The 16,448-nt window shown below is 36.5% G+C and overlaps 1 protein-coding gene across 6 annotated transcripts in view; it reads right to left on the bottom strand.

The window, feature by feature from the left end:
• Nucleotides 1-16,448, bottom strand: part of dab2ipb (DAB2 interacting protein b) — a 175,249-nt gene that overhangs the window by 48,546 nt on the left and 110,255 nt on the right. Inside the window, exon 1 of one of the 6 annotated variants that reach the window (XM_058382734.1) lies at nt 8,073-8,261. The exons of the other annotated variants lie outside the window; for them this stretch is intronic. The gene's annotated coding sequence lies outside the window, so the exon portion shown is untranslated. Of the gene's footprint in view, nt 1-8,072; nt 8,262-16,448 lie in introns of those variants that run through there. 6 annotated transcript variants of the gene reach the window in all.

Below are 16,448 nucleotides of genomic sequence, written 5' to 3'. Positions count from 1 at the left end.
ATCTCAACTGACCACGATGATGCTGTCTGCCCACACACACACACACACACACACACACACACAGAGATCACACAGAGAGACACACACTATCCCTATAAGGTCCTCATATTTTAATATTCTAATTATTATTAATGCAGGAAATTAACACTCAGCCTCAGGAGCCAAATGTTGAGGTTTGAGAACAAGCCAAATGTCCCCACAAGGTCAAAACTGTCAGATATTCCTATCCTTATGAGGACACCCACCCACTGACCCCCACCCCCACCCACACACAGTGACTGAAACTATCACAGTTCAGGCAGCTCCACATCATCAAGCCCCCACTAGAAGACTGGCTTAAATATACATAAAGACTAGAGGTCACTGCCTGATGTGCGGCCGCCGGCATATCTACAGGTTTAACATAAAAAAATAAATACTAAAGTAAATAAATCGCAGACAGAGAGGCAGACAAGCAGCCGAGACAGATATATAGACCTCGCTTCGGGAAACATCTTTTAGGTATAAAGACGTTTTTGTAAACATTATGTCTCCTTCCTGTCCATTTGTTCCTCTGTGTTTTTCCTCCCATCACTTATTCAGTTATTTAACCATCATCTCTCTCTCTCTCTCTCTCTCTCTCTGTGTGTGTATATGACTTAACACATGGCCTGCTTCACAGCTACAACACATGCTAAAGCTGCCAGAAGCTCCATATTGCACTAAAAGAGGCAAACAGAAGCTGAGGGATCAATATTCAATACACAATCTTAGTAAATAGGTTTTTAGCAATCCATCTACACACACACACACACACACACTAATTCCTTAAATGCTAATCAGAGAAAGAAACTTACTAGCACTACACAACCACAATTCAGACAGTTCCTTGCTAAATATACTTGTTTTCTCATGCTAGGTCGCACTAAAGCAACACACGTAGCGCATGAGATAAACACCACGTACATGCTACAGTCTATCTGCATAACAGCTTAAATAAAATAAACTTAGCAGTCAGGATGTTTTCATACTCACATGAGGTTGAATTCTTTACTTTGCTTTGAACCTGCATGTTAACAGTCAAATTTAACGCTAGCTCATGTTGTTTGCTTGGAGATGCAATAACAAAAAATCAAAAATCAAAAGAAATACAAGAAATAAAGATCTGTATCAGGGAAAACCAGGGAAGACTTTCATCAGGTCACCTGATTCGTTTTCTGAAACAAGATGAGAGAAAATACAATTCCACAGAGCCAAAAACACACACACACACACACACATACACATCAACACACATCCTCATATGCCCATGCATGGCCTACATTCCAGGCAAGTATACTCATGCCTCCAAGATAGAAAACATCAGAGAGGAAGGAATGGGGGGGAAAGTACGTGAAAGAAGGACAGGTAACGAGGGAGCCTTGGAGACACGCTTGAACTAACAGCCCATTTAAAACAAAATCGGATTTTTATCAACAGACAGTATCTTCTTCTTCTCTCACGTTTGTTTAGCATAAGGGCATGATGATAAAAATGTTCGCTAACACTGCACTGTAGGTTTGCCTCCAGATTATACACTGTCTAGCAAAAACGTTACAAGTTAGCTGATATTAACAACCACAGATATTTTGGAGAATTACTTATAACTTATAAACATGGAGAATGACACAGAACAGTTCTTTCAGGATTTCACAATTTTTCCAATTGAAAAAGACAGACAGACAGACAGACAGACAGACAGACAGACAGACAGACAGACAGACAGACAGACAGATAGATAGATAGATAGATAGATAGATAGATAGATAGATAGATAGATAGATAGATAGATAGATGCTTTATTCATCCTAATGGGAATGCTGAATGCAAAATCAAGCTAATTCCATAATATTCTGAGGCAAATTTCCGCTGATTTGGGCTGAAAGACGTGTCACATGACATCATCAGATTCAATCAAAGCCGCCTCCATTCACATGCCTCGAACGTGAGTATCACAGAAACCCATTACGAATGATGTGTCTTCACTGGAAGAGTTTAAAAGGGCAATCCCGTGTGTACAATTTTGCTTATTTGAGCTGTTTTCCACAAGAAAAAACATTTTGAGACAAAATCAACAACCACTGATAATAACTATACTGAACTACAATGCTAAACTTTGAGCGTAAAAACACAGGCTTTTCACATCTAATATAAAACCTAACACTTAATATACACAACCATGTGCTTTTGAGAAAATAAAAATTAGCCATATGTTAGTTTGCTAGCAGCCTTGGCTATATGTTTACGTATTATAACGAACATTTTGTTCCATTCCACTTAATCTGATTGGTTGAACTGTGTTCCCAGAATGCGTACATTCAGTATAACTAGAGCACTGGGATGTTTCGTGATGTAAAATTCCACCTTGTAGTTTGGAACAGTTGCTATAATAGTGATCACAAGTGATCCTTTTTAGGAATATAACTTCTAAAAAAATTAAATGTAGATAAAAGCTCGTCAGATGAATATGAAAAGGAAGAAGGAACGCCAATCGATTTCACCAGAAGCGCCTTTAGAGTGCATGAGAATGTGAGCTAGCTAGCCAGTTAGCTGACAGTCTATAAAGTTTAGCTTCTTCAGGAGCTCTGACACTAGACAAGGCAAAAAAAATAAACAGAACCTTCAACCACAGTGTGTCTGAACTGTTACTTACGCTATGGTAATTTATCATTTATAGAACGTGCAGTTGTGCGGTTATACTGAATATCAGCACGGTTATGATTAGCTACATGCTTAGCAGGTGAGCTTTCATTTCATTTCAAGTTTAACCACCTTGATAAAAGTTCACACAACAGCTACAGCACTAATGAACAGCATTTTAGAGCTACACCTTTTTTTTTGCAATAATGTGTGAATCTATTTAACATCACCATTTTCCAGAATCTCTTTATTATTGTTTAGGAAAAAAGGTGCATTTCCACAATATTCAGCTTCCAGAACTGATTCAACCCTCAAGCAATATTTGGACTAATCCATCAGTCAACAGGAAGCTGAAATCGTCGTCTTAATTTCCTGAAGACCATGGGAAGAAGAAATGTCATTTTCAATGATATTTGAGGTCAGTTTGAAGGAACAAACAACACTGGGACGTCATCTTGCAAATTAGCACGGATGGAACTAGTTATGCTAGGCTATTTTGTGCATCTGCTTAGAAAAAGTCATTCATGTTACTTCATTTAAGAGCAAAACACAGCCATTGTTAGATAAGAAACCCCTCAAAAATGAGACGTTGTTTGCTAACTTCTTGCTATTGTTTCTAATGAGTGTTTGACGTTTAAGGCTAGAACTCAGCTGTCACATTTACACAAAATACTTTCCATAATTACTTGCATGTTAAAATGTAAGAAATATTACCATAAACGGACATTACATCAGACTGTCATACTGACTGGATCCCTCAGGCCTCAGAGCTTCACTTCACTAACACAGAACAGCCTTGTGATGGAGACACAGATTCCCCAAGAAAGGACAAGTCGATAAGAGAAAAAAAAAACCACAGCTCTGGAATGTAAGCAGACTCCATTATTGGTGACGGAAGTAGAAGTGTGTGTGTAGTACATAACAGCTTATAAGCGTCCAGTCCGTCCATCCATCCATCCATCCATCCATCCATCCATCCATCCATCTATCTATCTATCTATCTATCTATCTATCTATCTATCTATCTATCTATCTATCTATCTATCTATCTATCTATCTATTCATTCTTTATCCCTCTCTCTGCCTGCATCCATCCCTTAATCCAACCATCCGGAAATACAGCTTAGACCCAGAATCGATGATAAAGTGCACACAAGTGCTCACACAAGTCCATATATATATAAAGACACACACTCACACACACTCTCACACACACACGTGCGCATATGCTGTGTGTGATTCGATTATTGATGAAAACCGAGGGAATTTTCCACAGAGAGCTTTTCACCACTAACAAAAGCCAAAGCCTAAGGCCACCTCAGCCTTCGTGCATGTTTTATTCATGTTAGCACTCGGTACTAGGTGAGGAGAGTGACACACACACACACACACACACTTAAAAAAAAAAAAATCAAAAATTGCAAAGAAAATGTGCTTTGAACTCAAAACCTCTTCATGGAGACCTGATCATAAAACTTGTTAGCACAGTGCTAAAGTCATTCACACTTTTTTAATGACATTTTGTAATGAGTATATTTGTGAGGAAAAATAAATCACTCTTAGAGCTCTTTCTATCTAGCTAGCTAATATGTAAACAGAGAACACATTTTACGCTGTTTAGATAACATTTTATTGTATTTAGACAATATTTCTCTGCTGTTTAATAAACCACAACTCAAAAAAATGAGAACTTTGCACTAGTGGGTGTCTGAGACACATCTGTAAGTGAGCTAGTTTGTTTGCAGTGAAGTGAACTAGCTGGCTGTTTCTAAGAATAAGGTGTCGAGCAGGTTGTTCAGTAAGTTGTCTTTATTTGTCACATATACATTACCGCACGGTGAAATTCTTTCTTCGCATATATCCCATCCTTGGGGGTTGGGGTCCGAGCGCAGGGTCAGCCATGATACAGCGCCCCTGGAGCAGAGAGGGTTAAGGGCCTTGCTCAAGGGCCGCAACAGTGGCAGCTTGGCAGTGCTGGGGCTTGAACCCCAATCTTTCGGTCAATGACCCAGAGCCTTAACCACTTGAGCCACCACCGCCTCGTTTGTAGGTCATTTAGTAATTTCTTGTAAACAGCTATAGAATTTAATCTGCACAAAATATAGAAACACTTTCCAGACAAGAACAACTCAAAAGCAGACACATATTAGTTAGTGCTTACTAACCCACAGCTAACATCAATGAATAAATCTGTGGTGTTTTCGTCAAAAGTTTAGTTGCTTTTAAACAGAACCTGCTCGCTAAGCTGGCTAGCCTGTTACCACAGTGAAGGCTACTGGACAAATTTATGAAGTATTTTGATAAATGAAGAATTAAAGAAAATGAGACTTGTGAGGTAAATGTTAGCTTGTTTAATGGTGTTTAGCTAGCCAGGAATCACACTAGAGTATGATGGAGGTGCAAGACGTTTCTAGGTTATTTCTAGTTGAATTTTTAAAACAAAAATAGACCTTTTTCTATCCAGATTTAATCTGGCAGTGTGTGATGTGGGCTTCAGGGTGCAGCTTTCTGTAGTCAGGTAAGTGTCTGAACTGTAAGATGAGCGAGTTGTAATTACTTTATCCGAGCTGCGTCTTTTGTCCGTTGCTGACCAGCTGAAAGCCGAGTCCGGCTTGGCATCGCTTTCAGCTGACTAACTACATTTGCTACAAAATATGAACTAACAAGACATTTTTGAGGGGGAAAAAAACCCAGATCAGATAGGAGAGATTTATCTGGTCTGTTTATCTGCTTCCCCCTCGTTCCTAGTTTATCTGCCTCGACTCGCAGGCTCTCAGGACCAGAATAACCGTTTCCAAATAATTTGATAAGCACTTACCAAATTTATCTTGATACATAGCTGTAACATACATGGTCATGTTCCATTTGTGGAGACCGTCTGCTTTTTGTTTTTTTTACAGTTGTGTCTTTAAGCTTGCACCATCCGTCAGGTTGTGTGTTTTACATATGACAGGAAGGCCGAGGTTACTTAATGAGTTCCTCTTTAACAATCTTGCTGTGAGACAAGGTGATCAACGACCACACACACACACACACACACACACATTTTCCCAGAGAACTAAAGAAGAGCTCGTCTCAGTAGCTCTCTGTAAATCAATAGACGGGGAAAAGACTGGCCATAGAGGCGCAATTAGAAAGAGAGAGAGAGAGAGAGAGATTCGTTCCATATCAAGGCATTCACATTCACAAACATGCAAAATCACTGCTTTCTCAGTCTCTTTCATTTTTTCATACAAGTTGATCATGCAAGATATCAGAGGGTTGCTTCTTTTTTTTAGACACACTTCTTGCCTCATGCCTCTACTTCTAGCTTCCTATCTTAATCTCCATCTCAATTTCTTTCTTTTATAGTGTCTATCAGGTATAAGTCACGAAATGCAGAATGACCCATCACCCCACCACACACACACACAGTAATGTGCACTAAGGTGACATCTGAATGCATATTATGGGATGTGTGACTTCTTGCAAGTGCCTGTTAAAAAAACCACACACTACACTAAAAGCCGAGTCCTCCTGGTTCGTGCATGCTTTTTCTTCTATCCTGTCTTTCCAAAAATATATCCTTCAATCCGATCTTTAAAATAAAGCCCCACATAAACCTTTTCGATGTTTTGATGTTCCTTGCTCGGTCATTGGTGTCATTTTTTCCTGTTTTTTTGTTTGCTTCTTAATTCGCCTCCATGAAATTTGGTTGCGTCACACTTCCCAGTCATAGACACTGTAGTTATCGCTGTCATTTAGATACGCTGCTACACCCCGATGTCTGCTGTGCTTTGCTGACTAAATAAGATAAGCCTCTTTAAATCTCTTGTTGACTGGAGTGGTAAAAAAAAAAGAGGGCGAGAGAGAGAGAAAGAAAGAAAGAAAGAAAGAAAGAAAGACAGAGAGAGAGAGAGAGAGAGAGAGAGAGAGAGAGCTCTAGATAAAATGAGTGCGGAGTATTGATTGATTTCTCTGGTGATCTGCATGCAAAATGTTTTCCAAAGTGAAATGATGTAGGAAAAAAAAAAAAAAAAAAAAAAAATATATATATATATATATATATATATATATATATATATATATATATATATATATATATATATATATATATTTATTTATTTATTTAATCATTTTAGTTATTTAAATTAATAATTAATAAATGAATTATTCTTTCTCTGCATACAAAATATTTGTATTATTATATTATTCTAATTGAAGTGAAATATTAAACATAAAAAACGTAATAAAAACATTAAATTTATTTATTTACTTTTATTTATTCTTTTTTATTTTATTTTTACAAGGCTTGCCAAATAAAAAAAATTTCAACCTTTTTTTTTTTAAATAAATATTGTGAGCCAAATTAAATTATTGTCAGTTTTACATCATTAATAACATAATGGCATGATAATATAATTTTTGTATTTATTATCTAGTATGTATGGTTAACCATTCCAAACACAGGATTATGTATTTATTAGCCATGTTGGTACTTGAACCTTATTATTATTATTATTATATAAATGATATAATGGGACATTAAGCTCACGCACCATAGAATAATATCCACAAAAACAGACTATTAATATTGTTATATAGCATATTGCACAAAGCTTTGTTAGTTGAATACAGAATTCATCAGGAAAGTAGCAAGTCACAGATCTTGGCAATGACTCAAAAGCCCGAGTGTTTGATTTAACCTCGTCTCGGGAGTGCTCTGAGAAATGAGACTTTCCGGTGAAGTTGTTCTGTTTAAATCCTTACCTGACATGCTTTCTGAATTTTGTTCAGTTTTCTAGGCTGAGAAATTTAGAAGAGATTAAAAAGTGCCCCATTGGTAGAGAGTAGACCTACACCCTGTCTAAAGTTCATCCTGGTCGTAAACTTCCACTAAATACGATCCCAGAAGACAGGATCCCACATGCATGAAAAGCAAAATCCCATCCAAACGCTCAAGCTTCTTAACACAGAGATTAACCCTTTAAACTCTCAGAACCCGTCACTGCTTCCAGACAACAAGTATGCCTTTTTCTATTAGTCTGTTACTGGACAATAAACCAGCGCTGTAATTTATCCAGTACAGCAAAAGTCATGTGTATATTCTCATTCATGCCAACGTACCAGAGGCTGTAGTTTACCAAATGAGTCAAATGACCCGGACTATGGTGTGACTGAAAGCCAACATCCTCTTAGAGTGAACACACACACACACACACACACACAACCCAAAACATACACATGATTCATATAATATCCCTGAGAATTTTCCCTGTCAGATGATCTGAGGCTTGTCATTGGTCAGATGTCCTTGTCCACACACACACATACACATTTATTGTAACTGACTATACAGGTCAAAGCATTTATGTCTGTGAGCTGTCTGAAGCCATACTACAGCAATGCTGTATTCAATTCACCAAAGCACTCACCAGGCATCCTCTGAATCCTGCTGAGCTTTCAAAGGCAAGGAAGGAAAGAACAAGTCTGGAAATGGATGAAGAGAGAGAGGACAGTGGAGGAGTGCAGGGCTGTTCTCATAGCCTCATTCTTCCCTCTGCTGTGTGCTGCTCTGTCTTTCTCTCCTTCTCTCTCTTTCGGTCTTTCTGTCCCTTGCTTGGAGTGTTCCTGCCTTTTAGAGGGAGGCGGGGCAGAAACTGAGCAACCTCTCCCTCTCTCTCTCTTTCTCTTTCTCTCTCTCCCCCTGTCTCTCTCTCTCTCTCTACTGCCATCTCCTGGGCTGTGTGGACCTGTCTCTCCCGCCGTCTCTCTATCTTTCTTAACTGATTTTTCCTTTTCAACCCTCTCTCTCTCTCTCTCTCTCTCTCTCTCACGGCATGCTCACGTTTTCAGTGTTTACAGCAAATCTAAAGTTTTCACATGCTTCCACACCCACACACAAGCCCTCTCCCTCCTCTTTCTCTTCCTGTTCTGGCTTTCTATTTCCATGTTTGGAGGTCCGTCACTTTCTGAGCTACATCTCGCTGGTGTTTCCAAGGTTTCAGAACAAATCAGCTGCCACAGTGGAGACGTTCGCTTGCTAGTGCTTGATTTCTGGCATGTTATTAGAGGTTTTGATCAGATGCTGATGTGATCTCAATGTTTAAGTCATAGAAATGTGGTGATCCCGTCTTCTGGATCCTCATCATCATTGCTTGGATTTTGATCTCTTATTGAAGCTCTAGGCTCTTGTGACCTCCCTCTGTAACCTCACTCCTGTTTCTAACCCTACTTGTACTTCTACACCTGATGTGCTGTAGAGAAAAACCCAGATCAGGTTCTTCTTTCTGGCTCAGGTTGCCAAGCAACCCAGTGGTAATTCAAATCCCCAAAAAACACAAACAAGAAACATTTTCTATAGAACAAAAAAAAGTGGGTTCTTCTATCAAGTTCTATATACTTCTATTCTTCTAAAAGCACACTCCAAACACCATTGTTCACGAATTACTTAAACACTTGAATACTCAATATTCTCATTAAAAGAGCTAAAATCACTCTGATGTAAAACAAGTTTGAACTGGTGAAACATCCTGCCTACCATTACCCTGAGCTTAATATCCATCTGCAGCTCATCCTACCAAGATGGGAGTTTTCTGTTGCTTCATGATGGCTACCTGGACTCCATAGCATCTCGGTCTGAACAATAATCCGTATCTCATACTAAAGAAAGGATTCACAGTGAACCACAATGAACTACACGGAAAATACACTTTGTCTTGTCTGTGCATTGTGTTACTGCATGTGTAAATAGAAATTCCATTCAACAATTTATCAGTCCATTCATCCATCCCTCCCTCCCTCCATCCATCCATCCATCCATCCATCCATCCATCCATTAATACCAGTTCCAGACTAACAACAACAAGAACATTAGTAATCTAGTTATCTAATCTAATTTAATCTAATGACCACAGGCTTGTCTTTAAAAAGCAGTGTCCGTCTGTAAGATACTCTTTTATACAGGTTTATATAGATGCCCGTAATAAGAGGTTAAAGTGGTGGTCTACTGATCTGAAGATTGTTAGTTCAAATCCCAGGATCACCGCGTGAAGCCCTTAACTCCTTAACTGGATCAGGTTGCCTACCACATGCTATAAATGTAGCTTGACTTTCTTGTGTGTATTCCAACTTTCACCAAAACCCACTTGCTTGCTAGGGATGTGCCCTGATTACTGCTTTCAATACAAGCTTGATTATTTTCCTTATAACAACGCGGTGTTATATTTCTGGCATTTATTTATGATTATGTTTAAAAACATCACTTCATACATAATAGCATAGCTGACTTTACCTCCTGACCAATCAGAAGAGAGAATTCCACAGCACTATGGTATGTACAAAGCCTAATAATGTATATATACAGTAGTATAGTGTGTGTACATATATACTATATATATATATATATATATATATATATATATATATATATATATATATATATATATATATATATATACTGTATATATGTACATACACTATACTACTGTATATATACATTATTAGGCTTTGTACATATATATATATATATATATATATATATATATATATATATATATAGAGAGAGAGAGAGAGAGAGAGAGAGAGAGAGAGATACAATATATACAATGTGAAGATTATGGATTTATGAAGATGAATAGAGTAATAAAACGATCTGTTTGGGAGAAAAAAAAGATTCCTTTTGAGGTAGTCATAAAATGCTGGCACCTTTTAAAGTTAAAAGGGATTTATGAAAGTACATTATGAGTACACACTGAAGTGTCATAAAATCCTATCAAAAAAAGATCCTTGAAATGTTCTTAATAAAAAACAAGCCCTTGGTTTATGACACATTTGAGAGAGAGAGAGAGAGAGAGAGAGTGTGTGTGTGTGTGGGGGGGGGTGTTGGCGTATGGAAAGACTTGCAGCTATTCAACAGTGTGATTCTGATGAAGGAAGATGAAGATGCGACACGTCACGACTCGTTCGTAGCAAACCATCATTCAGTAAATCGTTAAGAGGTTTAAAAGTTCAAGAAAAAATGTGTATAGTGGTTTGAAATAACCACACGAAAGGGTTTTAAAAAAAAAAAACAAAAAAGAAAAGAAAAAGTAACATGTAAGAAAAAAAAAGATTTGTGGATCTGTGTGTGTGTGTGTGTGTGTGAGTGTGTGTGTGTGTGTGTGTACTGTATGTGTGTGGGGCTTACATTCTTAAATCCTTAGGCCTGGAATGAAAATACAAAAAGATAAAAGGATTGGAGTGAGAGATAGAGAGGAAGCAGTAAAAAAAAGAAAAAAAGAAGAGAAAGTGGGGAGAGAAGGATAGAAGAAATGAAAGTGCGATGAAGCAGGAAAGAAAGAAGGAAACAGCACATTATCTACTATTGACCTCATTTGCTGTAATCTTTCTACATTTAAACAGTCTCTTATACTCTCCCTCTCCTCTCCCTTACATGCAACCCACACACACACACACACACACACACACACATTGCTATTCATGCCACGCCAAATCCCTGCCTTTCATCTCCATTGAATCCCTGCAGCTGTTTGAGGCTGGCAGTATGCTAATGCGAAGCGAACATATAATCAATCAAAACATATTAACACTCGCTGCAAACTTTCAGTCAAAACAGACAGTTCACCCAAACACAGCTCCATCCCAGTGGCTCCGCTCCTCCAGCTGAGGTACAAGTCACGGATGTCTACATTCCCAAACCTAACATTACATCTAAAAAAGCTTTCTGTGTGAGAAAGTTACATTTCCAGCACCCTCTAATGGACAATCTTATCAGAATGACCAATCAGAAACCAGGATTCCATCATGTGAAATTGTTATACTGAACAATAATTACTGTACCGTTGCTGAATAGAATCGTTTTGATACAAAGTTTTTTAGCTAATAAACTGTTACCTAGTTAAACCTAGCAAGGAGATTAGCAACGGTGAATTAGTAACGTTATAACATAGCTAATCTTGCTAAGAATGTAATGAATAGCAACGAATAGTTCATGGTTTAGCAAACCTAGCTAGGAGAGAAATATTTTTTTATATTATATTGTTAGCAAAATTAGTTTACTCAGCCCACTTCATAGCTTTTTTTTTTATAAATGAGTTTTATTTTTTGGTCAATCTACATCTATATACATTCACTGACTATGCAGTTCACTTTTGTGGAGGAAATGATCCATCACTCATTTACAGTTAGCTGGCTAGCTTGTTGCTAATAGAAGATAAACATGGAAGCATCTTTATTTATTATTACTGAAATTAAAGTCATTCCAACCTAAGAATAACCACAAGGTAATCAAATGCAGCGTTTCAGCAATTTAGCAACTGATAGTTAGCTAATGAACAGTTTAACTAGCCTTCCTAGGAGATTTTAGTTTACAGTAGTTTAGCAACAGCTTCTGATCGGCTTGCTTAGCTAATCTAGTTAGAAGTGTAAAATGAATGACAAATAGTGATACTGAGGAACACGTACCTTATATTTAGTTCACTTCTTAAAATTCCTTATTATTTTTCATCATTTTTAAAATTTCGTAAATCTTATTGACATCAAAACTCAAGAATCCATCAAGCAATTACTTCCAATTCTCAGACAAAATGGCCGCCAACAAATGTAGCTCTACTGTACCAACTTTACTGTAATCCTGTTAACTCCAATGACCTTCATTTTCAATACATTTTTATTGAATTTCTTTTTAAAAGCAAAACTAGCAACTAAGATCGAAATTGTTCGCTTGTTAGTAGTTTAGCTAGCATACTTTAAACAAGTGAGTAGTGAGGTTTTTAGCCATTTAGCAATATCAAGTTCAAGCTCAGCAGTGGTTTAACTATGACCTAGCTAGGTTTTAACTAGGAGTTAGTTAGTTAAAGTCTTCAATTAAAAAGATTTAAAAAATATTTCAGCTAACAGCTTTAACAAAAGACTAAATTAAAACAGTGAAACTATGACTACCGATTAATATTTTATAGTTATGTATTAGCTAGAGATATTGTTTTGAGTAAAAGTATTCTACCTGTTTAATACTTTATTCAGCTGTTTGACCATTTTTCAAGCAATTTATTTATGGAAGAAATGTTATATTATAATCCGTACCCTCAGGTCAAAGCGAAATGAAGTGAAAATCATCTCTGACAGCATTGCGGTGTAAATATAAAATATATATAAATAATATAAATAGACTTTTCCTATAATATACAGTTTTTTGTTAGATAAATTATTTCATTATTAACGATCTTTCAAAATGCATGTCCTAATAGAATTAAACATGAAAAAGTCTAATAATAGTCACTGACAGGAACTCATTCATGCTTCCATGACAGTAATATCCATCCATCCATCCATCCATCCATTGTCTATACCTGCTTTATTCCTAATTAGGGTCACGGGGATCTGCTGGAGCCTATCCCAGCACACATTGGGCAAAAGGCAGGGGTACACCCTGGACAGGTCTGACAGTAATATATTAGTAGTTGATTATTAACGGCATATTACTGATAATTAAAGATTTATGTTTCATAATTTAAGTAGCTGCTTTATGATTACATCTGAATTTAAAGGCATTTTTTAAAATCATTAAAAAGCAAACTTCAACAGAGCCACCTTGACAGTTTGATTAAAAAAATGGTCTGTCGTTCAGACCTTCCTTGTGACAACGAATAATCTTTTTCCCTCTCTCTGTTTTTTCTTAATCATAAGACGTTTATTAAGCAATAAAACTGTGCTGAGATTTGTTCCAATATCACAGTTTCCTTGACGACATCATTCATGAAGAAAAAGAGAGAGAGAATGAACAATAGAGAAATGTTAAAATGTTTCACTGACCTTGAATGACACAAAAACATTTAAGGAATTTTTCCTGCTTTAACGTTAACAGATCTTTCTCGGAAGCCTGATAGAATTCTCTCATAAGCAACGTTTCCCAATAATGGTTTACATTCGAGGCTTGATCATTAAACAATGGCATTAATATATACTGTCATAACAATAGAGCTTACAATATATTAATGAGTTTTGACTTAAAGCCTAAAGGAATAAGATCTCTTACATTACTTCACTTTACGTAATCTGTTTCACAATTTGCTTATAAACTAACCTGAACTAGACTCACTAGTTCTGTTGCTTTCTGCTAAGGGCCTGTTCTTGTTTTTAAGTCTCCCATAAAGTAACAGGAATCATTACAACACCTCGGCACATGTAACGGACATTAAAAAGTCTTCATGCTGATTGTGCGGAATTCCCCCTTTGCAGTAGCGAGCAAGGCTTGCTTTTGTTCCCCATTGCTAAATGTGTGTCAGCCTCATCTACGTACAGAACAATCATAAATCTAATGATAACTGTAATGAATATTTTATATTCGTTATATACGTTTTTATGATCATCTTTAAAAATGTCAAATCATAGACCAACTCCGTCGTATAATTATCATAAAGGGATCTTGTTTTTTTCCCTTTCAAGCAATAAACTGCTCTTACATTCTGGAGAAGGAACGGAAACTGACTTTATCGCTGTTATAACGCTATGTTATAGTGCATCATAAGATTTGTTGGGATGCTGTTCGGTTTCTGTATATAGAGTGTCATGACTGTATTAAGCTGCTGGTGATGCTTTATATAATTTTAACATTTAAACCCGGTAGGGAAGGATAAAAACAGGGGAAAAAACTCTATGTGTGTCTACTTACATATGAGCCATTAGGCATTAGTTTGGAATGTGACATCACAAATAAATTCAACAATAAAAACATGGCACCACCAAAAGAGGTGGAAATCCCATTTTTTGGCATCTGGTAAAAAGAGTTAAATTCCCAATTTGCTGCTGATGTATAACATAAGAAACAATTCCACATAAAATACGATTTATTGCAGGTGAAAGTTTTCCATCTGATAATGGAATGCTATTTTATATAATGTGTTCCGTTCTTTACTAGCATACACACGATGTTCTGTAGTGTTGATGAATTTGTGGTTTTGAAATCTAAAATATTTCTTTAATTCCAGCCAAAGCCCTAACATGACAAGGTTTGATATTAAGATTTATATGTTTAAAGAAATGAGGGTGCCAAGACTTTTGCAACAGATTCAGGACAGAGCCTGTACCTCACATTAGATTACGGATGATAAGCAAGTAAAAGAGAGAGATCTCGTAGCTGCTTAAGGCGATAGCTGGAACGGAAGTCGGGGAGAAGCGAAGGGAAGGATTGGAAATCAATGTTAATTGCTGCATTTATGTAATGAGGAAAAACCAGGACGTCGAGCTCCGAACTGAGGACGAATGGAAACAGGAGAAACACACACAGCTGAGCTAGAGGTTATGCCAAAGCCCTGAGAGAAGTAACCTGGTGAAAATGTACTCTGTTTAATAACGGTAAATGTCAATGTTAAACGCTTTCCTGCAATCATGCTGTAGTTTTCAATTAAAATTAAAAGTGAAAACCTTTTCCTGATGGTCTCTGACCTTTAATACGGGCAGTCAGGTGTGTTAGTAAACATATGAGTTATGATTACCGATGCTCAACTTCCCTGATGTGTGAGTGCTTACTGAAAATAGATCTTTCTTTCTTTCTTTCTTTCTTTCTTTCTTTCTTTCTTTCTTTCTTTCTTTCTAAATAATAATAATAACATAATAATACTAATAATAATAATACTACTACTACTACTACTAATAATAATAATGCATTCTATTATCATTATTATTATTATTATTATTATTAACCTCACCAGGGAGGTAGTGGCAGGCCAAAAATTAATAAATTAATAAATAAATAAATAAATAAATAAATAAATAAATAACAACAATACTACTACTAATAATAATAATAATAATGATAATAATAATAATTAATCATTAAATTTATTATTTAATTTATTAATTCGTTCACTAATTTTTGGCCTGCCTCTGTTCTTTGGGGTACCATTGAGACATTATTTATTTCCCTTCATTCATACTGAAGTGTATATGTGTGTTCCCTCATCCTTAAGGGCTAATATGGATGGCTGGTGGATGTATGACAGAACTGATAGAACAGTCGATGAGACAAAATAATAGACAAGACAAGAAAAGACAGTAGATTTATCATGGACATGGTACTTATCAGGACAACAGGGGCATGGGGGGACAAAGAGTAGCAAATGGAGTGTTTGGCAATCTGTATTAGACTGTCTGGCGACACAAAATGCAATTTCATTCATAGGAAAGACAGAGAGAGAGAGAGAGAGAGAGAGAGAAATAACAACTGTTATTCAATATCTAATCTAAATATATTAAAATTAAAATTATGAGGTGGAGGGGGTGCTGTTATAGGAAAATAAACAATTTATTAAAGAATATTTAAAATGTGTGGAAGGTCTAAGCAATCAAAAGATGCTTTCACTTTTTCTCTCTCTCTTGAAGTTAATTAGACAAAATCTGCAGCTTGTCATGAGACTGAGACGCTACAAAGTCCTAAACATTTCCCTGAGTTGGTTTTTATTCAGACTGCTTCCTCTGGGGACAACTTCCTAAAATGCTAAATAAACATATCCTCACAGAAAACATCTTCATATTAATAATTACAGGTATCTGCTTACGTAAAGCATCAACCAGTAATACAGTTGCCTGAATTAACAGTTGTTAGCAAACTGTTAGCAATTCGCCTCGCGGTTAGAAAATTCATCAACACACTTTGACCAATTTCAGTATAAAGCTTTCAAAAGCTGTTGTATCAAATAAAATATAATGTTCACTGCGTATCCTGAGGTAAAATTAGTGTTTTGGTGGCTGTTTGCTAATGTTAGGTGTAACTCTGTGCGTCTGAATGCTAAATTGGTGTTCGCTTTTTATTC

This window comes from Hemibagrus wyckioides, linkage group LG28 (assembly GCF_019097595.1).
Source record: "Hemibagrus wyckioides isolate EC202008001 linkage group LG28, SWU_Hwy_1.0, whole genome shotgun sequence".
Lineage (NCBI taxonomy): Eukaryota > Metazoa > Chordata > Actinopteri > Siluriformes > Bagridae > Hemibagrus > Hemibagrus wyckioides.
This window is presented reverse-complemented; position numbering and strand designations above follow the sequence as displayed.